This window comes from Notothenia rossii (genome assembly GCF_949606895.1).
Source record: "Notothenia rossii genome assembly, chromosome: 11".
NCBI classification, from domain to species: domain Eukaryota; kingdom Metazoa; phylum Chordata; class Actinopteri; order Perciformes; family Nototheniidae; genus Notothenia; species Notothenia rossii.
The window spans coordinates 32,308,522-32,335,925 of record NC_136910.1 but is presented as its reverse complement, the minus strand read 5'-3'; the positions used below and the strand labels follow the sequence as shown (position 1 = coordinate 32,335,925).

At 41.0% G+C, this 27,404-nt stretch overlaps 1 long non-coding RNA gene across 1 annotated transcript in view; it reads left to right on the top strand.

The window, feature by feature from the left end:
• Nucleotides 1-22,711, top strand: part of LOC307024898 — a 34,083-nt gene extending 11,372 nt beyond the window's left edge. Inside the window, exons 2-4 of the long non-coding RNA XR_013804024.1 lie at nt 19,449-19,555; nt 20,544-21,214; nt 21,396-22,711. This is a non-coding gene — a long non-coding RNA (uncharacterized lncRNA). The remainder of the gene's footprint in view (nt 1-19,448; nt 19,556-20,543; nt 21,215-21,395) is intronic.
• The last annotated feature ends 4,693 nt before the right edge of the window (nt 22,712-27,404 follow it).

Sequence of the window (27,404 nt, the reverse complement as noted above, 5' to 3'; positions counted from 1 at the left end):
GAGTTACAGCTGCTGGACTTTGAGCAGATCTGAGATTTTAAAATCTCTCAGAAATCGCCGTTTTAGCTACAATAACTACAGAACAATTATACAGAGTAGAATAAATGAAACAGAGAAGTCTATTTAAACAAGAATATAACTTACAGTGATTGCTGAGTCAGTATCGATAGTGTCCTCCCCGAGTCTGGATGCACACTCAGTTATTCTGATTTGAAATGCGCTATTTAAAATGTTTTTCAGCTGGGAAGCGTTTTGCACTTCACGCAATCAGCAGAGTCTTCCTACCTCGTGGAATGCACACTTGAGGGGCGTGACTCACTGAGACCTGAGTTAAAGCTGCTGGACTTTGAGCAGATCTGAGATTTTAAAATCTCTCAGAAATCGCCGTTTTAGCTACAATAACTACAGAACAATTATACAGAGTAGAATAAATGAAACAGAGAAGTCTATTTAAACAAGAATATAACTTACAGTGATTGCTGAGTCAGTATCGATAGTGTCCTCCCCGAGTCTGGATGCACACTCAGTTATTCTGATTTGAAATGCGCTATTTAAAATGTTTTTCGGCTGGGAAGCGTTTTGCACTTCACGCAATCAGCAGAGTCTTCCTACCTCGTGGAATGCACACTTGAGGGGCGTGACTCACTGAGACCTGAGTTACAGCTGCTGGACTTTGAGCAGATCTGAGATTTTAAAATCTCTCAGAAATCGCCGTTTTAGCTACAATAACTACAGAACAATTATACAGAGTAGAATAAATGAAACAGAGAAGTCTATTTAAACAAGAATATAACTTACAGTGATTGCTGAGTCAGTATCGATAGTGTCCTCCCCGAGTCTGGATGCACACTCAGTTATTCTGATTTGAAATGCGCTATTTAAAATGTTTTTCGGCTGGGAAGCGTTTTGCACTTCACGCAATCAGCAGAGTCTTCCTACCTCGTGGAATGCACACTTGAGGGGCGTGACTCACTGAGACCTGAGTTACAGCTGCTGGACTTTGAGCAGATCTGAGATTTTAAAATCTCTCAGAAATCGCCGTTTTAGCTACAATAACTACAGAACAATTATACAGAGTAGAATAAATGAAACAGAGAAGTCTATTTAAACAAGAATATAACTTACAGTGATTGCTGAGTCAGTATCGATAGTGTCCTCCCCGAGTCTGGATGCACACTCAGTTATTCTGATTTGAAATGCGCTATTTAAAATGTTTTTCGGCTGGGAAGCGTTTTGCACTTCACGCAATCAGCAGAGTCTTCCTACCTCGTGGAATGCACACTTGAGGGGCGTGACTCACTGAGACCTGAGTTACAGCTGCTGGACTTTGAGCAGATCTGAGATTTTAAAATCTCTCAGAAATCGCCGTTTTAGCTACAATAACTACAGAACAATTATACAGAGTAGAATAAATGAAACAGAGAAGTCTATTTAAACAAGAATATAACTTACAGTGATTGCTGAGTCAGTATCGATAGTGTCCTCCCCGAGTCTGGATGCACACTCAGTTATTCTGATTTGAAATGCGCTATTTAAAATGTTTTTCGGCTGGGAAGCGTTTTGCACTTCACGCAATCAGCAGAGTCTTCCTACCTCGTGGAATGCACACTTGAGGGGCGTGACTCACTGAGACCTGAGTTACAGCTGCTGGACTTTGAGCAGATCTGAGATTTTAAAATCTCTCAGAAATCGCCGTTTTAGCTACAATAACTACAGAACAATTATACAGAGTAGAATAAATGAAACAGAGAAGTCTATTTAAACAAGAATATAACTTACAGTGATTGCTGAGTCAGTATCGATAGTGTCCTCCCCGAGTCTGGATGCACACTCAGTTATTCTGATTTGAAATGCGCTATTTAAAATGTTTTTCAGCTGGGAAGCGTTTTGCACTTCACGCAATCAGCAGAGTCTTCCTACCTCGTGGAATGCACACTTGAGGGGCGTGACTCACTGAGACCTGAGTTACAGCTGCTGGACTTTGAGCAGATCTGAGATTTTAAAATCTCTCAGAAATCGCCGTTTTAGCTACAATAACTACAGAACAATTATACAGAGTAGAATAAATGAAACAGAGAAGTCTATTTAAACAAGAATATAACTTACAGTGATTGCTGAGTCAGTATCGATAGTGTCCTCCCCGAGTCTGGATGCACACTCAGTTATTCTGATTTGAAATGCGCTATTTAAAATGTTTTTCGGCTGGGAAGCGTTTTGCACTTCACGCAATCAGCAGAGTCTTCCTACCTCGTGGAATGCACACTTGAGGGGCGTGACTCACTGAGACCTGAGTTACAGCTGCTGGACTTTGAGCAGATCTGAGATTTTAAAATCTCTCAGAAATCGCCGTTTTAGCTACAATAACTACAGAACAATTATACAGAGTAGAATAAATGAAACAGAGAAGTCTATTTAAACAAGAATATAACTTACAGTGATTGCTGAGTCAGTATCGATAGTGTCCTCCCCGAGTCTGGATGCACACTCAGTTATTCTGATTTGAAATGCGCTATTTAAAATGTTTTTCGGCTGGGAAGCGTTTTGCACTTCACGCAATCAGCAGAGTCTTCCTACCTCGTGGAATGCACACTTGAGGGGCGTGACTCACTGAGACCTGAGTTACAGCTGCTGGACTTTGAGCAGATCTGAGATTTTAAAATCTCTCAGAAATCGCCGTTTTAGCTACAATAACTACAGAACAATTATACAGAGTAGAATAAATGAAACAGAGAAGTCTATTTAAACAAGAATATAACTTACAGTGATTGCTGAGTCAGTATCGATAGTGTCCTCCCCGAGTCTGGATGCACACTCAGTTATTCTGATTTGAAATGCGCTATTTAAAATGTTTTTCGGCTGGGAAGCGTTTTGCACTTCACGCAATCAGCAGAGTCTTCCTACCTCGTGGAATGCACACTTGAGGGGCGTGACTCACTGAGACCTGAGTTACAGCTGCTGGACTTTGAGCAGATCTGAGATTTTAAAATCTCTCAGAAATCGCCGTTTTAGCTACAATAACTACAGAACAATTATACAGAGTAGAATAAATGAAACAGAGAAGTCTATTTAAACAAGATTATAACTTACAGTGATTGCTGAGTCAGTATCGATAGTGTCCTCCCCGAGTCTGGATGCACACTCAGTTATTCTGATTTGAAATGCGCTATTTAAAATGTTTTTCAGCTGGGAAGCGTTTTGCACTTCACGCAATCAGCAGAGTCTTCCTACCTCGTGGAATGCACACTTGAGGGGCGTGACTCACTGAGACCTGAGTTACAGCTGCTGGACTTTGAGCAGATCTGAGATTTTAAAATCTCTCAGAAATCGCCGTTTTAGCTACAATAACTACAGAACAATTATACAGAGTAGAATAAATGAAACAGAGAAGTCTATTTAAACAAGAATATAACTTACAGTGATTGCTGAGTCAGTATCGATAGTGTCCTCCCCGAGTCTGGATGCACACTCAGTTATTCTGATTTGAAATGCGCTATTTAAAATGTTTTTCGGCTGGGAAGCGTTTTGCACTTCACGCAATCAGCAGAGTCTTCCTACCTCGTGGAATGCACACTTGAGGGGCGTGACTCACTGAGACCTGAGTTACAGCTGCTGGACTTTGAGCAGATCTGAGATTTTAAAATCTCTCAGAAATCGCCGTTTTAGCTACAATAACTACAGAACAATTATACAGAGTAGAATAAATGAAACAGAGAAGTCTATTTAAACAAGAATATAACTTACAGTGATTGCTGAGTCAGTATCGATAGTGTCCTCCCCGAGTCTGGATGCACACTCAGTTATTCTGATTTGAAATGCGCTATTTAAAATGTTTTTCGGCTGGGAAGCGTTTTGCACTTCACGCAATCAGCAGAGTCTTCCTACCTCGTGGAATGCACACTTGAGGGGCGTGACTCACTGAGACCTGAGTTACAGCTGCTGGACTTTGAGCAGATCTGAGATTTTAAAATCTCTCAGAAATCGCCGTTTTAGCTACAATAACTACAGAACAATTATACAGAGTAGAATAAATGAAACAGAGAAGTCTATTTAAACAAGAATATAACTTACAGTGATTGCTGAGTCAGTATCGATAGTGTCCTCCCCGAGTCTGGATGCACACTCAGTTATTCTGATTTGAAATGCGCTATTTAAAATGTTTTTCGGCTGGGAAGCGTTTTGCACTTCACGCAATCAGCAGAGTCTTCCTACCTCGTGGAATGCACACTTGAGGGGCGTGACTCACTGAGACCTGAGTTACAGCTGCTGGACTTTGAGCAGATCTGAGATTTTAAAATCTCTCAGAAATCGCCGTTTTAGCTACAATAACTACAGAACAATTATACAGAGTAGAATAAATGAAACAGAGAAGTCTATTTAAACAAGAATATAACTTACAGTGATTGCTGAGTCAGTATCGATAGTGTCCTCCCCGAGTCTGGATGCACACTCAGTTATTCTGATTTGAAATGCGCTATTTAAAATGTTTTTCAGCTGGGAAGCGTTTTGCACTTCACGCAATCAGCAGAGTCTTCCTACCTCGTGGAATGCACACTTGAGGGGCGTGACTCACTGAGACCTGAGTTACAGCTGCTGGACTTTGAGCAGATCTGAGATTTTAAAATCTCTCAGAAATCGCCGTTTTAGCTACAATAACTACAGAACAATTATACAGAGTAGAATAAATGAAACAGAGAAGTCTATTTAAACAAGAATATAACTTACAGTGATTGCTGAGTCAGTATCGATAGTGTCCTCCCCGAGTCTGGATGCACACTCAGTTATTCTGATTTGAAATGCGCTATTTAAAATGTTTTTCGGCTGGGAAGCGTTTTGCACTTCACGCAATCAGCAGAGTCTTCCTACCTCGTGGAATGCACACTTGAGGGGCGTGACTCACTGAGACCTGAGTTACAGCTGCTGGACTTTGAGCAGATCTGAGATTTTAAAATCTCTCAGAAATCGCCGTTTTAGCTACAATAACTACAGAACAATTATACAGAGTAGAATAAATGAAACAGAGAAGTCTATTTAAACAAGAATATAACTTACAGTGATTGCTGAGTCAGTATCGATAGTGTCCTCCCCGAGTCTGGATGCACACTCAGTTATTCTGATTTGAAATGCGCTATTTAAAATGTTTTTCGGCTGGGAAGCGTTTTGCACTTCACGCAATCAGCAGAGTCTTCCTACCTCGTGGAATGCACACTTGAGGGGCGTGACTCACTGAGACCTGAGTTACAGCTGCTGGACTTTGAGCAGATCTGAGATTTTAAAATCTCTCAGAAATCGCCGTTTTAGCTACAATAACTACAGAACAATTATACAGAGTAGAATAAATGAAACAGAGAAGTCTATTTAAACAAGAATATAACTTACAGTGATTGCTGAGTCAGTATCGATAGTGTCCTCCCCGAGTCTGGATGCACACTCAGTTATTCTGATTTGAAATGCGCTATTTAAAATGTTTTTCGGCTGGGAAGCGTTTTGCACTTCACGCAATCAGCAGAGTCTTCCTACCTCGTGGAATGCACACTTGAGGGGCGTGACTCACTGAGACCTGAGTTACAGCTGCTGGACTTTGAGCAGATCTGAGATTTTAAAATCTCTCAGAAATCGCCGTTTTAGCTACAATAACTACAGAACAATTATACAGAGTAGAATAAATGAAACAGAGAAGTCTATTTAAACAAGAATATAACTTACAGTGATTGCTGAGTCAGTATCGATAGTGTCCTCCCCGAGTCTGGATGCACACTCAGTTATTCTGATTTGAAATGCGCTATTTAAAATGTTTTTCGGCTGGGAAGCGTTTTGCACTTCACGCAATCAGCAGAGTCTTCCTACCTCGTGGAATGCACACTTGAGGGGCGTGACTCACTGAGACCTGAGTTACAGCTGCTGGACTTTGAGCAGATCTGAGATTTTAAAATCTCTCAGAAATCGCCGTTTTAGCTACAATAACTACAGTAATGATACAGTCTGGTTATTATGCTGTTTGGAGGAGGCCTCACAGCTAAGAGCAATAACTAGCTACCATCACATGTGCCTTAGCTTGACTTAAATCTATTAAACGTATAATTAAGTGATATCAAAATATAAATAACTAATGTCATGCAAACATATTAATATTTGCTTGATTCCAGTGTTGAATTTAGCCCAATTGCATACCAACGTTAAGGGATTTTAAGATTCTGAAGTATTATGCTAAAAACTCAATAACTTAGATTATTATTTATAGTTTTGCTGAATAGTTTCATGTCCGCTTACCTTAGAAACGTAAAATGCCACGGCAGTTTGCAGATGGGGAGCATGTTAGCTTAGCTTGGTAGCTTCAGCTAGCTCTGGAACTTTCAGCTCGGTGGCAGCAGGTCCCGCCTCGGCTCCGCCTCTTTGCCCTTATTTGGTGCAGGAAGTAGGCGGGAGTTGAACTCTGACGTCAGTGTGGAGCCGTTAGTGGCCGACTCCGCCTACTAAGGGCTTCTTGGCAACTCTTCAGAATCCTATGGGTGACGTCACAGACCCTTCGTCCATTTATATATACAGTCTATGGTGAATACACATACTATACAGAGATGCTGTATGAGAAACCAATGTGAGTTTGTAAAATTGCACAATATAAATCTATTTTAGTATACCTCAACAATGGAATTATGATCAGTAGAAATGGCCATGACATGGGACCTTTAAAACAAACGCTTTAACTTGTACAATTTTGAATCTGTATGTTTGAATATGGATCTTAAGTTGCCGTGACGTTGAAGTCGTGCGACCCTGCTGTACTCGGCTGTTCCATAGCATAACATTAGCTTCTGGCCATTAGATTTATTATTAAAAAATTAGGGTGGACGTGGATATTATCCGGCTGAACAAAACATGCATTTATCAAACAGCTTCGTATTCAAGAGACCTTATTTCGAGCTATTTTCCTAAATCCTACGGAGAAATCCCTTTGCCTGTTTGTCGAGCGCAGTTTATTTCCGGGTCGTCCTACAAAAATACGTCCTATGGGTGACGTCGCGGACCGTAAGTGATGTCATAGGCGATAATGCTCCAAGACTGGTTGCGACTCGCATTTAAAGCAAAGAAGAAGAAGAAGATCTCATAAAAGCAAGATAAGAAGAAGTAGAAGAGGAAGAAGAAGAAGATCTCATAACTTATTTATTCCCTCCAATAAATATAAGAGATTGCTCCAATAAATTCACTTTTACAAGATGCCTGTGTGCTTTGTACCAGGTTGTAATCACAAAAGTGATCATACCACTTCCTCGTTCTATCGCTTCCCGTCTGGTGAAAGGACCAGGACCAAACATATCAGGTAATATACATGTTTTGCATGAAACATAGTCAAGTTAGCTACCTAGCTAGTAGCGTGCACGTTAGTTAGCATTACATTACATTACTTAGCCTTGTCATTTGTATTAGCCATAACATGAAGTAAACCAAAATGTTAAACAGTAAGAGTAGTCATGATGGTAAATATTTTGTGAAACATTTGAAGAGTAGCCTATCGCCCCCTCCACCAGGTGCTAAGGGGGCGGGAGGTAGGCTCACGCCACATTAGCATCGGGGATCTTTTCTACTTCATGTTATCTGCACAAATGGATAACATTGAACATTAAAATATCAGGCAGTTCAGGGAGAGTCGAAGGAAGGCAGGCAGGTAGGCAGGCAGCTTTGCATGACATTCTTCTGGACGTGTTTCATTGTGATGATAGTGATAATCTGTTTGTTGGAAAGACAGTAGTTGAGTGATTACTGAGAGAAAATTATTGAAAGAGATCATTATTCAGTGTTGTTACTTTCAGGGGTTCCCAACCTTTTTCACCCAGGGCCCCCCCAAATGACTCCTGTTGGAATTTGCGACCCCCCAAAACTTTGAAACTTTAATTATCGCTGTTGCCGATCTGCCCCCCTGCCCGATCTGTACTGTGCATGTGCGAGATGGTCTGCCATACTGGACAACTCCGTACGGCAACCCAACTAGGACACTTGACACAGTGGCGTTTGGCAAAGCACAAAAAGAAAATGGATTTAACTTCTGTTTGGCAGTTATCATACTGAATAAATATTTACTGTGAATGTATGCAAAAATGTATGGAATATAGCTGTCTAACAGAAGTTAAATCTATGTCTCACTTATTCTGACAATGTACTTAACCCCAAATAAAAGAACCCAATAAAAAGAGTTGTTAAATAATAGTGAAGTCACGTTGTCATAACAATAACTCATCTCTCCCGGTTTTTTTGTGTTCTTTTTCTGCTTTGCCAAACGCCACTGTGTGAAGTGTCCTATTACAGTTGCCGTATGTAGTTGTCCAGTATGGCGGACCATCTCGCACATGCGCAGTACAGATAGGGCAGGGGGGCAGATCGGGTAGTGACAGCCGTGCCTGGTAACAGCGGTTACCCCCCCCTCCCCCCCCCCCACACACACACACACACACACACACACACACACACACACACACACACACACGGCAACAGCGGTAATTAAAGTTTAAAAGTCTCAAAAATGCTAAAACTACTGTCACAAACTGGATGAATGTGAAGTATTTAATTAAAGGAGAATGAAAGCGTAATTAAGGAGCACTATTGGAGTGACTTTGTTGGTTATTGGACTCAGGATTAATGAATTTGGATGCCCGCTGTATCAAGAAATTAAAGGACGGTGCAAGTGGAAATAATTCACAAAGGGATTCAACTGTTTAAAACACATGCTCAAAGTAAACCGGATTTTGGCGATGTGTTTATGTGGATTAAAAAATCGTAAATAATCTGCAAAATGGAGGAGACCGATCTGATCGGAGCAACTGTGACAAATAATCCAACTGAAACCGACACTTTACGCGCAGAAGAAACATTTATATTAAAGAAAAAATGATACATTTCTGTCTTTGTATGCTTTTATTAGCTACTAACTTGCAAATGTATGCATCATATTTATTTCAAATGTCAAAGAACAGGACACTTCAAAAGAATATACTATGTCTAATAAATAAATGGTAATATGGTTGCATAGGCCTGTATAAAACAAAAATGAAAAACTGGCATATTAAGCAGGTAAATCAAATGCTTGTTTGCCATGGAAAAGGTAGCAGAGAGAAGACGAGGTTCAAGTAGGTTCATTAATGTGAACCTTGGGCTTGCACGCCCGCAGCCAGGGATGGAATGTCCGGTGTAATGTGAGTGACAGCCAGTCTAAAGTCGTTGTGAACGTCCAGTGTGTTGCGTGCTTTTGTTTTGATGGCAACAAGTGCGCTGAAGGCTGTTTCTGATAGATATGTCGTACTGAATGGGAGTATAATCCTGGTCGTGGCATGCAGTGTGATCTTTGGAGCGAGGCTTGGTCCTTTGAGAATCCAAAACTTTTAAAATCCTTTTTCCTGGAAGTATTTCTTTGACAGCGAGTCAGCTTGGATGTAGGTGAGCTCATCTTCGCAATCCAGGTATTCCACATCCTCAACTTTGGCAATAAAGGGATCTAAAACCCACAATTCCTTGGAGACATACTCGTCTATGTCAGCGAACCGTGATTTCATTTCCGTTTGCAGTGCGTTCATACGGCGGATGAACTCGCGACGTACAGACACAGGCACCGTTTCAGGATTGTTTTGGGATTGTTTCAGCAGTAGTGGAAACTGTTGCAGCTCCCCCCTCTCCATTTTCCCGACCCTGTACTCCAGTTTGCGCACAAATGCATCATTGGAGAATGTTGGACTCCACGCCTTGCAGACGCTTGTTTGTTTCATTGTAGAGACTGAAGATGTCGGCCAGGTATGCTGTTTTAATCCAGAATGACTCAGTCACTTGCTCTGACAGTGCGCGGTTACGAGTTTGTAGAAACTCTTCAATTTTTTCCTTCAGTTCTACAAAGCGTGCCAGCACTCGGCCGCGTGAGAGCCAGTGCACCTCGGTGTGCAGGAGGAGGGTTTGGTGCACTTCATCCTCGCACAAGTCTGCGAATAGACGCTTGTTGGGGTGGCAACCTTTGATGAAATTGACTATTTTAATAACAGTTGAGAGTGTTTCGCTGAGGTCTTCTGACAGTTTCAGGGCCTGGCGATGTATCACACAGTGAAATATTGTGCAGTGTGGGGCCTTTTCTTTCAAGCGACTGTTAAATCCCTTGTTTTCCCCCATCATAAAGACAGCTCCGTCTGTGCAACATGCAACTAAATTCTCATAGGAAAGCTTGTGGGATGAGAGGTAAGAATCCACTGCAGTAAAAATGTCCTCACCCCGGGTGGTATTGGTAAGGTTGACTGACATAAGAATGTCCTGCTTCAAATCTTCCCCATCGATATATTGCACATAAACGATCAGCACAGCCTCGTCTGCTACAGTTGTGGTTTCATCAAGTTGTATGGCAAATGGCCCCTTTCCAAGCTTTTCGAGCAGTTGCAGCTCGCAGTTACTTGCCATCTTCTCAATTCTATCTTTCACCGTATTGTTTGACAGTGGTACAATTTTTAGCTTCTCCGCGACCTGCGGGCCGCACAGTTTCTCAGCCATCTTAATGCAAGCTGGCTTAATGAGCTGCTCGCCAATGTTGTGCGGTTTCTTTGCCTTTGCTATTAAAAGTGCACATTCAAAAGAGGCCTCGCTGCCAGCCCTAACAAACGCTGTTCTAATATCCATTGGCTTGTTTGCCTTTGCACGGTGTTGTTTCTTTATGAAAAAGTCCCGATCACGCCCGACTGTTTCTGGGTGCATGGTCTGTTGGTGTCTCTTCATTTTGCTGGGTTTCATGCTTTCGTTGGCTAGCTTCTCTCTGCATATCACACACTCTGGGCGGGTTTTGTCCGTTCCCTCCATGAAACCGAAGTTAAGATAGCTCTCTAGGTAGGTCCTCATTTTCTTTTTGACTGCAGATCAGCTGTCATCTCCTTTACGTTTTTCAGACATTTTTAGACAAAAATATTCACCTTATGAAGTCGGTCGCTAGCTAGCAAGCGCAGCAAACTGTTATTATTATGAAAGCTGACACAGTAACGTCAATGTTGGCGCCAATCGGAGGAGTATCAGATTAATTTTTTGAATTTTAATTTTAGTTAATCAATTAATTTCTATATTTTATTGTAATGTAGACAAGGCTTTTAGCGCCAATCATGTATTGCGTTACAATATTTAAAAAAAATGATATGTAAAAAAAAAATGATATGTAAATTTTTTTTTAAATTCTAAATATGATATTAGGCCTCAAATCATCTGAGGTCTGGCGCCCCCCCTGCGATCTTTGGCGACCCCCCAAGGGGGTCGCGACCCCCAGGTTGGGAACCACTGCTTTAAAGTGTTGTTACTGACCTTTTTCTCTTTTATTTTCTTTACCTCACCTGTAACTGCTGAGACCCTGAGGAACATGCACACTGGACTGACCTGCTCTGGCAACCTGATTTCCACTGTACGTAATAGTATTTGGTTATGGTATATTATTTATATACATCAAAGGCACAATGCACCCCCCAGAGACACACATGTATTGAGTGTGATATTTTGCATTGGTCATGTGAAATCATCTTTACATACTAGAAAACTGTAGGAGCGGCAACTTGTTTTGAAATTGAATTTTTAATATCCGATAATAAAGTTGATCTGTTTTCTTTATTCTTCTCTCTTCCCAGCTCCATCCATCACCATTCTCTGTTCCTGCAGGTCCTGCTTGCTAATCAATGCTCATATTTTTTTACACAATTACAAATAAAGTCAATGTATTGTATGACATGAAGTTATGCTTCATTCTGAGTCAATAATAAATTCATTCTGCCTTCAACTGCAAAATTATTGTGGACTGCACTGACATCCATGTAGCTGCCCCCCAGTAAGATGAACCAAGCAAAGTTGACACTCATCATACAGCTGTGCTCTTAAGTTTACATGAACAATTTGTGAAATATTGGTAATAACAGGTTTAAATGATTATTAGTAATTAATTATATAATTTTCTCATTGTAGACGAGCAGACAGGGAGCCAGATGAGAAAAGCAGAATATGCAGCTGCCATATTCCACATGGAAAAGAGAAAGGGCCAAGTGTATTTGAGTGGACAAAAGAGAAAGGGAGCTTAGCTGTTAATCAGTACAGGGAACTGAAAACTACAAACTCCACAAACCCACTGAAAAACAGTCCGTAGAGATTTAAAGGCTTAGTTGTAGTTCAGTCCAACGTTTCATTTGGATTCATTTGACAACAGTCAACTATTTTCATAAAGAATATATTTTTTTTCAAAGTCAACTTTATTGTCAATCTTACTCAGTTTGTGTTTATAGACAGAGAGATCAAAAAGACGTTTCCAACAAACCCAAATACGAAAAATAAAATTATACAATTTACAGATATGTATACAAATATATATATCCTATATACACCATCATGTATAATGATGGTGTATGATGTAGAAGGAAGTGTGGTAGATAACAAGTAAATATAGAGTTACATACAGATCCATGTTACAGCAAAAGATGGAATAACTAAGAAGCACGCAGTATAATAATAATTACATGCAACAATTAAATAACTGCTCAGCATCTCCACCACAATCCCAATCTGCTGTGTCCTGTTTTCCTCCCCTCTGCATAACACCCCATCACACATACGAAACACAACGCAGAGTCCGAGGGTGTTAAGAGTATGTTTATTTAAATGTCCTCCTCTCTACTGGCCAACACAGGGAGCATATGCTGGGTGTAGAATCTTTCCAGGAGGAGGAGATTTCCATGCCATGCAGGGTCTTTGGGGATGGGGATGATGATCGCCTCCTTCGTGGTCCACATTAGCAGAGACTCAGGTCTGTGATGTGCAGCTGTTATATAATATACAATACATTTTTGAAAAACATTTGATCAACAAAAAAAAAGGATTTGGTCAGGATCTAGAGTCAGTGTGTAGTTTATTAATTAATCAATGCTCTCTACATTAGGAAAACACATACCAGTGTACCAGAGGGAGTCACACACAGCTGTGCCTAGATAACCAAACAAATTGACAAGATAACCAAAATCCTTGAATCTACACACAGCAAATAAACTCAAATGACACAACGAAATGTAAAAAGGAGATCACACATATAGTCGATATAAAACTGGCCGCTTCAATCTGAAGAGCAACTAAAACAAAACACGGGAGTGTATCTTGTTCTTGTGAACACTAATGTTATCCACAGCATATACAGAGACCACGAAGTTCTTAAGGAGAAAACTAGTTGCTAAAACAAAAACACGTTAGTGTACCTTGTTAGCTAATGTTAGCTAGCTGACATTAACGTTAAACATTGCACTCATATTACTCACTGAAACCTTGTAAAGCCGGTCCCGCATGCTGGCTCTTACAGAACCGACTAACCCATTTCGTGTGTGTACAGCTCTCAACATGCCCAGACTTGTAGTGATTTTCACCTCGTTTTATACTTTTTTCGTCTCATTCTGAAAGAAACAGGTGAAATTTACTAACGTGACAGCCATCTTTGTGATGGTGACGCGTTTTGTGCGAGACCAGAGACCTCTAGTTCACTGAGCGGTTTCACACAAAAAAATGTGTAACTTCACAGTTTTACGACACATTTTTATTTTTTTGACTTGCAAAATGTTCTTTTAATTTGACAAACATCATATGTGTCATTCGTGGCACAATTCAAACGGGATCGAAAGATGACTTTTCTCTCTCCATTGACTTCAATGTATAATTTTCCGCTTCCGGGTCAGAAGCATAGACTGTATATATAAATGGACGTAGGGTCCGTGACGTCACCCATAGGATTCTGAAGAGTTGCCAAGAAGCCCTTAGTAGGCGGAGTCGGCCACTAACGGCTCTAAAGTGACGTCAGATTTCAACTTCCGCCTGCTCCAGCCTGCTCCAAATAAGGGGCAAAGAGGCGGAGCCGAGGCGGGACCTGCTGCCACCGAGCTGAAAGTTCCAGAGCTAGCTGAAGCTACCAAGCTAAGCTAACATGCTCCCCATCGGCACACTGCCGTGGTATTTTACGTTTCTAAGGTGAGCGGACATTAAACTATTCAGCAAAACTATAAATAATAATCTAAGTTATCGAGATTTTAGCATAATACTTCAGAATCTTAAAATCCCTTAACGTTGTTGGGGCAGAATCTCTGCTCCGCGCCGTTCCTATATGAGCGAGTTCTCAAAGAAGGAAAAATTCAAAGCAGCCAGGATAAGGGTTAAACAATAATCTGCTTTAATGGCAAAATCATACAAATACTTCACCTAATCACGAAGCACTCTGCAGAGTCCCCCTGGGTCAGGTTCTACCACCGTGTGAGACACGTCTCAGGAACGGCAAGTCAAAAACAAGAGCGCCGATCTTCAAAATGATCACAACATTTATACACAGAGTTCACTTCTGAGCGAGCTAGACAGTGAGTTGGCAGTGTTCCATTGGTCGGTTTCCCTTCTGGGCGGGATCCTAGGTAGTAAGTCAGTTTGTTGATTCCATCTGTTGCTTCACAGTGTATGTGTGTGTGTGTGTGTGTGTTTCTGTCCCTCTGCCCTCAGGCAGATCCCCCAATCAATGATTCGGAGTCATGACAGAGGACTCTTTGACAGGACACATACTCATTCCCCCTAAACATCTTCAACACACAAACATCGTATCATGTATCTTATCACACAACAGTCACCTGTTTTTCTCTATGAAAGCCATATTTGTAAATATCCAAACGCCATCGTCCCATGACAGTCCCCGCATCAGTCAACCAACATAAGTTAATTGTTCTTGTGGCTTAATGGCTTCCCTGAACTTCCCTTCACCCCAAAGTCAGCTTACTAGGAATGAATACATTTTATTGATAAGCTCAAAAGGACGTTTATCTTGTTTACTGCTGGGTGACCCAAGTCTCAAGGCCTGCAGGATGTGTAGGAGATAAATCATTAATTCTACAAGACTTTAACTGTCTTATATCTGAAAATGTATCTGGGAATTCCCCTGTTCATTGCAAGGACTATTGATAATTGACAGAGAAACCCTAGGGGCCTCTTCTTGGTATCTGCTAGGCAGAAGTCACTCAATGCAGAAATCACAAGTTTAACACACATTCTATATATGAGGTGACATTAAAATGAATATACCAGATTGAACTTTCCTGCCATAACACGTTACTTTAATCCTTCAAATAATTCAAATAATACTTCAACGTTTGTATGCAATTGTGCTAAATTCAACATTGGAATCAAGCAAATATTAATATGTTTGCATGACATTAGTTATTTATATTTTGATATCACTTAATTATATGTTTAATACATTTAAGTCAAGCTAAGGTACATGTGATGGAAGCTAGTTATTGCTCTTACCTGTGAGGCCTCCTCCAAACAGCATAATAACCAGACTGTATCATTAAAACTAAGTACCAGTTCTAGATCCTTGACTTTAGACAAACAATTCAAAAGACAACATGTATTTAAAGACCAATCTTTATTTGAATGTGCCTCTTACCCTGATATATTAGTTATACAGTAATAGTATTGACAATCTAAAAACACTGAGCAACTCAACAGTCACCTTTATGTTTCTTATTGTCTAAAGCATTTGTTATTTTCATTTTCCCCCTCTCATATTCAGTGTGGACGGATTGAGACAGCGTGGTGTCCAGAAAGCTGCAGAGACTTCAGGGAGAAACCTCCGTGTGATGGACGTCCTGTCTGTTGGTTTGGAGAGGACTGAGGGTCTTTCCTCTGCGAGGGGGACTGGGGGGACTGGGGGGAGGGACTGATGGAGGAGCCCATGCTGGGCAAAGCTGATACCAACTGCACGGGCCTAATCTGTCACTTTATTTGACTAAATGTGTTTACTTATACATTTAATAGGTTTACACCTTCTGTCCATATGTGCGTTTAATTTAAAACATTTGATTAACTTTTGGTTCACATTTCAATAAATTGTATTTGTATTTGCACTCCTTTTGTCCATTATTCTTACTATTAGATTACACATTCACATCTGAGGCACAAGTGATGTGAAGCTCATAAAGCAAGGCAAATAGAAATAATCAGCTGATGGAGTGTAGATGTGGAAATAGGTGCATTCGATCAGCTGACTGTTTTTACAATAAAAGTAGTGTAGTGGTCTTAAAATCTCATAGCATCAGCTTTTAATTTTCCTCTTGGATGTTCTTCTTGACCCTCAGAGAAAGAGAAAATGTCGTGTCTTTCAGGCATGTCCTTTCCTAACAAAAATTACAGGAAACATAAAACATATTATTGCAGAACAAGTGTGTTATTTATGAAAGCGGTGTTTTTGTGTGTTTAGCTGCTGTAGATATAATTATTTTGTAATTGTAATGTTTTTTTTTTATTTCAACAGTGAGCTACAAAGACAATATATGTTATTATCTAAATAATATTGAACTGTTATCAAAACGTAGTGCAACTGTAGAAGCTTTCTCTGTTGTCTCACTGAAAGAATAACTTTTACCACGTTTTTTACAGACAATATTGAGAGATAAATAGTAGCAGTTCTCACTATGTGTTAAATATCTTTGCCTTTAATACATTAAATTAGAAAGCTGACAAAATCATATTGCTTGTTAACATCTAAATGTAACTTTTTGCACAGAAAAAACCCTCAACTTCACTGGTGTGTAGGTGATCTAGTATTGTTTAATGGAATGTATATCAGTGTATTAAAGTCAATACTTTCTTGATTCTTTGTACAGTATGAAAAAAATAGTATTTGTACCTGTGCTGAAGTTCACTGCTGTGAGGAGTCCAGTTCTGTCTCTCACTCTCTGGTCCAGCCTGTCTGCATCACCTGGACACCTTAAACAAACAGATATATATGTAAAGTACCATGTGTAGAAACAATATAACTGATTCTCTTCTGTTGAACATGTTGGATTGTGTATTGTCCGAGTCAGGGTCCTTTTTATTTTACTGTAACTTTGGAAGTAGTGTTACCAATGCTTGTTGTTTATTTGATACCAATTTGGTAATGCAATTCATAAAAACAACAAGGTTTGGGTTTGTTCTTCAGCTCGATAATGAACTCCAGCTCAACCAACCATATTGTAATATCTAAGTAATCATCTTGAAATATGACCTTAATAATTGTAATATACACACATCTTATTGCGAGGTTGATTTCACATACACTCCTTCGACATTAGCTTGTCTACATACTTGAGCATAGCCAATTTAAATTAACCTTAGCGATGCATACAGTTCCTACCTAAATAATAATCATCTCTAAGTTACAAGGATGACCTTATTTTATCAACCTCAAACAGAAGCTGTTTGTTGTACAGTATTATCCCACTTAACACTTCTCTATTTCATTTTAACCTTTATAAATATATTCTATGATTTTAACTTGGAGGCTACTATTAGCATCGTTAGCACCGATGTCGCTACCACTCGCTTACACGCTAACCCAAGCCGTAACATTAATTACGTAGCTGATTAAAATCATTAACACATAAATAAGTACTCGAATTTCACTTACCGCAAAACCGCATTCATGCACCGTCTGTTTCAACCGCAGAGCGAGTCACAATAGTCCGATATATAAGCATGAAGAACAAACAAACACGGCCGGGGGCAAGTTGTGTTCCATGGATGAGCTGAACAGGCAAAGTGCCTGTAGCTTCACGGAGCAGCTAGCAGAGAGACAAGAAGCTAACAGCAGCAGTCACTTCACAGAGCCGTCACTCAATGTGACCACGCCCTAATTTATGCAAAAACTTTAAGACCTAATATAAATAAAAGGGTCGTGTTAGAAAACAATTCACTCACAGATCCATAATCATGAAGGTGGAATCTAACTATATTCATAAAAATATTTATTGAATCCACCGAAACATGTGTTTTTCTGCTGTAAAGTTGGGCATTTTAACATTGGGGTCTGTGGAAATTGCTCCTTTCTGCAGTCAGTCCCTATCGGCCAATATATGAACTGCAGTGTGTGCCACTTCCGTATTGGCGTCCCGGCTCTTGCACAGAGTTTGCCGCTTGGTTGGAAGTAGATGGGCGGGAGTTCGCCTCTCTATAGCAGCACCGTTTGTCCAGCGGCTTAACGGTATACCGATACCGTCCAATCAGGTACCGGTATTGACTTAGTACCGGTTCTCGACCCATCCCTAGTCATAACCAAGCCCGGCTTAACCTGCCATCAGGCCCTGGGGCTGATAGTTTTTGTAGGCCCCCTATTTAAACAACAAATCAAAGTCATTTATAGCCTCGGCAGGCTCTGTGATCGCACTTCTCCACTCTACTCTACACGCGCCTGGTCCTCTCCTCCATATGAGTGACGTATCGGGCCTCCCTCATGTATTTGTCCGGTTGCCGTTGGCTCCCCTCCACGTAGCAAGTCCTCGTCGTCCTCTCCATCTCCTCCAACAGATAATGTCCCTCCTGTCTGTTTTTCCTTTCCCGCTACTCCATCGCTATCAGAACCAGACGGCCTACTTGTCTCCGAGGCCCCGCGGCCGGCACCGCTACCGCTCGGTACAGAACTCATCTGTCCTTCCTCCTCATCCTGGCCTACAGGTTTAAAATAGCCTGTAAGCTTCGGCATTTTTTGTAACAGCTGCTTGTCTCGAAACTCCTTTTCCCTCAACAATTTTCTTTTCCGAGCGCCACTCAAACTTTTTCTTCACTCAATCACTCACAATTTGAATAAGTCACATGTGAAACATATTCTCATACTGACGTGTGTGTGTTTGTGTATATTTGCGTTTGTGTGTATTGTGTTTGTTTCCCGGGGAAAACCCTCACGAGAAACACCGGCTGTTGTTATGCCTGCTGTGACGTTAAGTTACTCCGTTCTCCGCTTGTAATTATGCCGTTACAAACTTCAAAGTTGTATTTATCATCTGAGTTTGCCGAAACAAGTTTAATATTCTGAAAGCCAAGACTTTGTTTTTTTTAAATCAGATGAAGACAAACTGTAACGGACCTTGCTGTGTTATCTATGATTACTATACACCTTACATTCATAATTTCAGTGGAGGGAGGGGGGGCGGCGCTGTGGAACAGCAGAGTGGCGAGGGAGAGCTGTCGTCTTCCCTTTACAAACTTCAAAAATGTATTTATCGTGTGATTTTGGAAATGAAAGTTTCATATTCTGAAAGCCAAGACTTTGTTTATTTAACATTTTTTTTGAAAACACCCGAAATAAAAAAAAAAAAAATTTGATTTCTTTTTTTTTTTTTTTTAATTGGCTCATGATAGGCCCCCGATCTCCGTAGGCCCCTGGGCTTCAGCCCAGGTCAGCCCGTGCATTAAGGCGGCCCTGGTCATAACAATTAACAGTTTTAAAGTTTCTCTTTCTTTCCCTCTTATGTTGCAGTCCCTCACTCGCTTTTTTTTAATCCAGTGGGAAAATTGAGCTCAAGCTTGTCCTGCCAGGAGTTTGTAAATCTGGGCAGAAATGGTGTCAGAGCCAGCGCCGTATAGACTGAGAGTTACGTCATCTCCGTTCACTCCAATGGACCACTTTTTTACAGCAATGGCGGATCGTGGAGCCTCTCAATCGTTCCCCGGAAGTTAGCGCCAAGGCTAGCAGAGCTGTAGAGTTGCAGCATAATAGACCGTTCGTGATGGACTTTTAAAGGTAAGAAGAAGTTTAAAGATGTATATTGCGGATATTATCAGTACATCTGATTCAAATCAACATGTGTATTAAAGGATGTCAGTGGATTATCCCTAAATTAGTAGATTTAGGGAACGTTTACAGATAACAGATAAAGCTAGGATAACGGATCAAGTTAGCAACACACGTTGAACAGCCTTTTAATAGTAAATTCCGTTCTCTTAATGTCATTTCGTCCAACGTTGTTGAATTAAGAAGAGGGGCTTCTAAACGGGATTGTATGCGGGGGTGGAGGGAGTTAAATATTAGATAAATATAACTTTGGTGCGTGTAAGAGTTACGGCCCGTCTACACTACAGGCATCAAAAAATGCTTTCAACGCTTCGCCCATTCACTTGAATGGGGTGACGTAGAAGATTTTGAATCTTTGCCGAACTGCATTGTGGGGAGCATGGCATGGCTTTGCAAGCATCACGAGCATCTATCGGCATCAAAAGTTGAACAATGTTCAACTTTTGAGGCTCGATGCTTGCCAATCAAATCCAGTTTATGCAAATCCCGCCAGTGCAAGCGCAGCCAATCAAACCGCGTGCAAGCTGGGAGAGCCAGACCGCAGTTCATTTCCTCATATTCTAAACGAGATATTACGGTAGCAAATCACCCGGTTCTTTACGACCAGAACTATTTACTGGGATACAAACCGGAGGAACCAGGCATGGAGGGAGGTGGCAGAGACAGTGGGGGAAACTGGTAGGTTTTTCGCCTGTTTAAAGAGTTTATATCCAGTTTACTTCGTTTTAACATTGCTATTGCTTTGTATGTCGGGGGCGGGAGATTCATGTGATTGGTTGTTGGTCGCGTTGCTCGCAAAATATCGCCAAGCTTCAGACACGCCCAGCTTCAAGATTTTTTGATGCCTGTTGTGTAGACGTACCGTTAGTGTTTTTAGCAGAGCCATATTGTGTCCTTGTGATTATGTTGATTATTACCTGTCTGTATAATGTTGCAGCTCAGCTGATTTTGGATTGATGGCAAAGGGAGAGGGACTTAAGTGAGAGTGAAAACACAAGGTAAGTTTAATACTACTGTTTTATATAAGTAAGCATACTAAACATGTATTCTATCACTGTATTATATAAGTAATCTTGTTAGTAACCTACTGTATAGCAGGTGGAGGGGCAGTGATGTTACAGGTGGAGGAGCAAAACTGCAAGACTGCAAACTCACAAGACAGAGAAATCAAAGTTTGTTCTCCAGAGAAGAGGTTGATTTCACTTCATTTATTTCATATTTTCTAAAGATGTGGAAATGGCAAAAAAAAAAACGTGAGAGCTGTAACCAAGACAACTGTAACAACATGAGTAGAGAGCCACCAAGGTTTTTCAAGTCCCTCTCTTACTCCATTTTGCCAACCCAAACTTCCAGGTACATGACGGGACACCTTGCTTGTTTTTGTTGTTTGCGCTCCTCTGGCTGGGTGCTGGCAGGTGGAGGGGCAGTGATGTTAGCTGTTACACACCAGGCTCAAACTTAACACATTGCATCCTTCTTTGCAGTGTCCTTATTCCTGGAAGGGGAATCTGCAATTCCTGCAGAGTTTTGTAACCCGTTGGTCCGCACGCAAAGCGAATTTTTAAAGCCTTCTTAATTGTCTCATTGCTCCATTTCATCCCCTTTCTGGTGAGTCTGCCTAATGCCTTAAGTTGGTCTTTTGAAAACGTTTTCTTATATTTGTTGTCCCTAATTTTCATTGTTTTTGTTGAGAGCTGCATTTTCCTTCCTGATTTTTCTTAGTGCAGACTTTGCTTTTTTGGTGATTCCTTCTTGGCTCTTTAATTTTTCTCTTAATTTTTTTTAATAGATCTGTTTGACTGGCTGCTGGTTCCTTCGTATGCTGACTGGCTGCTGGTTCCCTTGTATGCTGACTGGCTGCTGGTTCCCTCGTATGCTGACTGGCTGCTGGTTCCCTCGTATGCTGACTGGCTGCTGGTTCCCTCGTATGCTGACTGGCTGCTGGTTCCCTCGTATGCTGACTGGCTGCTGTTTCCCTTGTATGCTGACTGGCTGCTGGTTCCCTTGTATGCTGACTGGCTGCTGGTTCCCTCGTATGCTGACTGGCTGCTGGTTCCCTCGTATGCTGACTGGCTGCTGGTTCCCTCGTATGCTGACTGGCTGCTGGTTCCCTTGTATGCTGACTGGCTGCTGGTTCCCTTGTATGCTGACTGGCTGCTGGTTCCCTCGTATGCTGACTGGCTGCTGGCTGAGTGGGTGATGTCCACCCTCCCTGTCTCTCCACACTAGCCATGTCCTCTCTTTCTTCACCCTCACTTTCCTTTCTCTCAGTCTCCTCATCCCTTCTTCCCTCAATCTTTGAGACTAATGTAAGTAGAAGACATGGCACTGTAGATTTTCGAACATTTAAAATATTATACCACTTAAAAATAAGAAATATGACTTTTGTTACTAAGAGTTCATACTTATTATACCTGTGTCACCTTTCACACTATAGCTGTGATCATGAGCTATGGGCTTTGTAGATACAGGTCCCGGGGTGAATCGTGGTGCAGGGGCCCTTCTCTTTTTGACCAAAGGGCGATGCACGAAGATGGTGGGTACAGCCTCTGCTCTCAGCCTAGTCTTGCCCTTTTTTGTCTTAACAAACTGGTCTGCATCAAAATGTGCCTGCGGAGTGACTTGAGGTTACTTCACACACAGAACAACTCAGTTTTGTCTGCCCACATACATATTCCATAGTGGTTGAATACACGGTATTAGGAAACACTTTAAACTTACTGGACATGTTATACTCATTACATACTGTATATAAAATATGACCAAGAATGTGAGACAACTTTATAGAAATTCATATCACATCTGTTACTGATGCCATTTGTCATACTTTGTTAAACTCACAAATAATAAAGTTCCATAACTTCAGTTGGGAACAAAGACCACACCTTATCTCCCCAAGGCAATTTCCCATCCAATAGGTGTGCTATATAGGTGTGTATAACCCTTTCTCCTGTCTGTTACTCCCTCTTTCAGCACAAGAACAAGAGGGGGATTCAATGGAGCCTGAATACCTGCATTGAGACCCTCACCCTGCACCCTGAGTCTCAACTCTGTGTTTTTCAAGCCTTTCCCTGTTTTTTTGTATTAAACAAAACATTAAGCTTTCCCAATGGTGTGGTTTTTCGTTTTGTGAAAAAGTGCAAATGCAGTGTTTGTATATAATAACCTCACATATTTTTTTGCTGTTGGTCGTGAAATTGCTCCTGTTGACTTGAGCCAGCCATTTTTTCCTGCGCTCTGTGTCAGTGGGGAAGCCGTACATTCGTACTCCTTTCTCTGAGCGATTTGAGCATCCCCAGGCAGCACAGCAAACCATGGTGGCGACTAGGAGGCAGCACAGCAAACCAGGACAACACGGAGGAAAAGGCACAGACAAACTGCATGATATGCTATTCAATGTTTATTGAATTCCATGTATTTGCAATGGATGTTCCTAAAACAACACATTTAACATCATCATCATCATGCTGCTGCTGCTGCTGCTGCTGCTGCTGCTGCTGCTAGTCCTTTGATAGTCACCTGTCGGTCTCCTGTCCTTTCTGAAAGCCATAAAGATGACATTAGTCATTTAGATAACTTGTGTCCTCAATTACCATGGGATTACTGAAACTACCATGAATTTAAGAAAATGGTAGAAATTAATCTAATCTGAATTTTGAAGCATTCCTTTAGATCCCCTCCCTCACTACCATACAAGTTTAAGAAGATAATATTGGTTTTAAAGAATTCAAAGCTATAAACAGCAACAGGCTCTTTAACCAAGGCACTGTTAGCCTAACATGTAAACTAGTTGTTCACACTAATCCTAATATTATCACTTAATATTAGCAAATTCTATTTTATTTTTTAAAACATATTGATGTAAATACATACACATATGGATTTGTTGTATAAATATTGCAAATCAAAACCTTTATTCACTAATAATTACCAAAAATCGTAGTTCTATCTCCTGTTATCAATGCATTCACATTGCCCGACATGAACTTCCGGGGAACGATCCTCGTCTGCATGAACCACGTGACGATAACCGTTTTTGGACTTCCGCTGTCGTAACTCTTCTATCTATATGGCGCTGGTCAGGGCCATTCTCATACACACATGCAGGTGCTCATTGGTTAGCCTCGGTTAGCCTGTCCTGGAACGATATTCAGTTTTAATTTTGATCCTGGTGGACTGATCATATCGGGCTCTGAGAGTGCTTATTTTTTGTGACCTCAGTTCTGACTAGAGAGGGAATGTTTGGTGAAACACTTGTGTTTTGTCTCATAGTGGCGTTTTGGCACTTTTAATGAGCGCCACGGTCTCTGAACAAATGAGACACACTGGCTGGGCAGGATGAACATGAATGAGTCCGTCCACTCAGGGTTAAAAGCTCTGTTCTCACTGTCCACTTTCCTGTTCTTGGAGAGCGCCATGTGTAATTATTTGTCTCTCCCTGTCTGCCGCTAACACGCCTGTTCACTCTCCTCTCCGCTTCTCTCCCTGTATCGCTAATTATTATCTTCACTCACTTTCCTCTCCGCTTCTCTCTGCCGCGCTCTCGTCTCTTCTTCTGTGTTTCTCTCCCTGTATCGCTCACTCGTCTCTTTCGCCCCCTTTCGGCGGCGTTTAAAATAGATATCGCCCCGTCAAAATTGAAATCCCCTATTAATGTATTGATTATAGGTCCGGGTCCGTATAGGTCGGCGTCCGGATCCGGACCGCCTGTTGCTGACCCCTGCCCTACAGGGTGTACTTTGACTCTGCAGATCATTTACATGGATAAAAACCTTCATAACACACAAGGGGACGGGTAATAACCGGAAAAGCATGACATGGGACCTTTAACAGTTTGCAAGAGCGCAGGTACTTTCAAGCAGAAGAAGGGCAAACAAACTGAGAGGAGTGTTTACGTGTTCGGCGTAATGACGTACAACTTCCTCGACAACTTCTGTAGTCCTATTCAGCCACTTTTTAACAACCATCGTTTTTCAGACACGTAAACCCTTCAACAATCACCAGAGGGGTCGTAGAACAAAACGTGATCTGTCTCTTAAATTTGTGTCAACCACAGACTTTACTTCAAGCTATTTCCCAAAATCCTATGGCGAAATCCCATTGACTCTGAGACGAGGGAACCGGTAGTGGTAAAATGCTAACTTATTTCCGGGTTTTAGGACTTGTCACTGCACCACTCTATTGTGTAAAGACTAGTATTCAATTCAGAAAGTGATTTTGAGTGATTAGGTCACATGACCTGGAAATTATTGAAGCAATATGCTAATTTCCCCATAATTTTTTTTATATAAAATATGTAAAGTATTAAATTGCGACAAAAAGAGGTGGGTCCTGCAGCACGTGTAGTTATTTGGTCCAGCATTGATTTTGAGTGATTAGGTCACATGACCTGGAAGTTATTGAATAAATATGCTAATTGTTGCATCCAAATATTAATTAAAAACTATTTAGAGAGTGAAAATGCAATAAAGAGGCGTGTCCTATGCAGCCAGTGTAGTTATTTGATGCATAGCTTATTTTTGAGTGATTCGGTCACATGACCTGGAAGTTATTGAAGAAATAAGCACATTTTTCCATAAAAATATTAATATAAAAATATTTAGAGAATTACAATGCAATAAAAAGAGGTGTGTCCTATGCAGCCAGTGTAGTTATTTTATCCAGCACTGATTTTGAGTCATTAGGTCACATGTATGCTCTAGAGTGGATTTGCTTGACATTCACACAATCGGGAAGCTGTCGATTATCCTGTTTTTCAGGTCTCAGGCTCGAAAATGACATTTCCAGAACAAATGACCATAACTACACTTCTAAAAGGGGAAAATTAATAATCTTTGTTCTCAAAGTAATGATAAACCTGTGAGTTGGATGTAGAAAAGTCAGAATCAATATAGATGTTTTTTATTTTAAAGAAAATTCAGATTGAACATAGTAAAAAACTGTAAATTATAGTGTCCGTCCAATTTTTTTTTACTTATAGTGAAAACTACCCTTGGATGATGGTATGGTAGACTAAAAGCTTTAGGAATCCAAAGTACAACATATAATAAGTATCCTGTATCAAGATTGATACAAAACAAGTGACATTTGACCTTTTTAGAGAGGTTTGGTAAAAGAAACTCCACCTCTGGGGTGATTAGGGTGGAAATGGAAGTTTTTGCCGTTTCTCTGGAACCCATTGGTTATGGATTATCAGAAATCATTTCAAAGTGACACAGACACATTGGATTAACCTATGGATTAACCTTCAGCAGCGTTTTTATCGTTTTAATGCCATTGAAGACAACTTTTGGTAGCTACTTTAGCTTGATAGCTAGCCATGGCTCTTTCCTCACCCTCGGGTGCTATTTCCTGCTCTAACTGTCTCATGTTTGGTTACTTCCCTACCTCCTTTACTGGTACCGATACATGTGTTAAATGTAGTATAGTTGTTAGGTTGGAGGCGGGAATCATAGCCATAGAAGCCCGGCTCCGCATCTTAGAAAATAACTCAGCTGCAGTAAAGCCCATGTTAGCCGGTGCGGACCGGCAAAAGGTAGCTCCTCTTAGCCGTCCCCCGGCAACTCCCGAGCAGCAGCGAGATTGGGTGACTGTTCAGAAGGGGCATAACGCGAAACCCGCAGGTCCCCACCAACCCGTTCACGTATCTAACAGATATTCCCCACTCAGCGAGACACCCGCTGAGAAGCCAACTCTGGTTATTGGTAGCTCTATTTTGAGACACGTGAATTTAGAAACCGAAGCATACACAGTCACATGCATTCCGGGGGCCAGAGCGGGCGACGTTGAGGCGCATCTTAAACAGCTGGCTAAAAATAAACGTAAATACAGTAGGATTGTTATTTACGTCGGTGGTAATGATGTTCGTTTACGCCAATCAGAATACACCAAACTTAATGTGGCGTCGGAGTGTAGTTATGCTAAAACAATGTCGGACACCTTAATCTTCTCTGGTCCCCTCCCCAATCTGATCAATGATGACATGTATAGCCGCATGTCATCATTTCAGCGCTGGTTGTCCTGGTGGTGCCCAGCAAACAATGTGGGCTTCGTAAATAATTGGACAGCCTTTTGGGGAAAACCTGGTCGGATTAAGAGAGACGGCATTCATCCTACTTTGGAAGGTGCACATCTCATTTCGGCAAACATTTCAGGGCTTTGTGGACTTAATCCATGACAAACTGGAGTTGAGACTAGGAGGCAGAGTCGCAGTCTTACACGCTTCTCTGTGCTCTCTGCTAGGCAGTCATCCATAGGAATCCCGAACCCAATAAAATACCCAATATTAACGGTGTGTGTGTCTGCCCAAGGACAATTTAAGGTAAAACCTAATAGAGGTGTCATACATAATAACCTAATAAAAGTAAATGTAACAACTACTACAGTGCAACAAAACAGGAAGATTAAATGTGGTCTCTTAAACATAAGATCTCTAGCATCTAAAGCAATATTGGTAATTTGGTAAAGCCTCGTTTTTAGTCTTCCGCATCCAACCTGGAAAACTTTGCAGCCAATCTTATTTGTTACAGTGTACCGTGCACCAGGTCCTTATTCAGAATTCTTATCAGAATTCTCTGAGTTTTTATGAACTTTGGTACTTAAAACAGATAAAGTAATTATCGTAGGTGACTTTAATATTCATGTTGACGATGATAAAAATAGCCTTACTGTTGCATTTAACTCTATATTAGATTCTGTTGGTTTCTGTCAGAGTGTAAATAAACCAACCCACTGCTATAATCACACTCTCGACCTTGTTCTGACTTATGGTATTGAAATTGAGCAACTATTAGTCGAA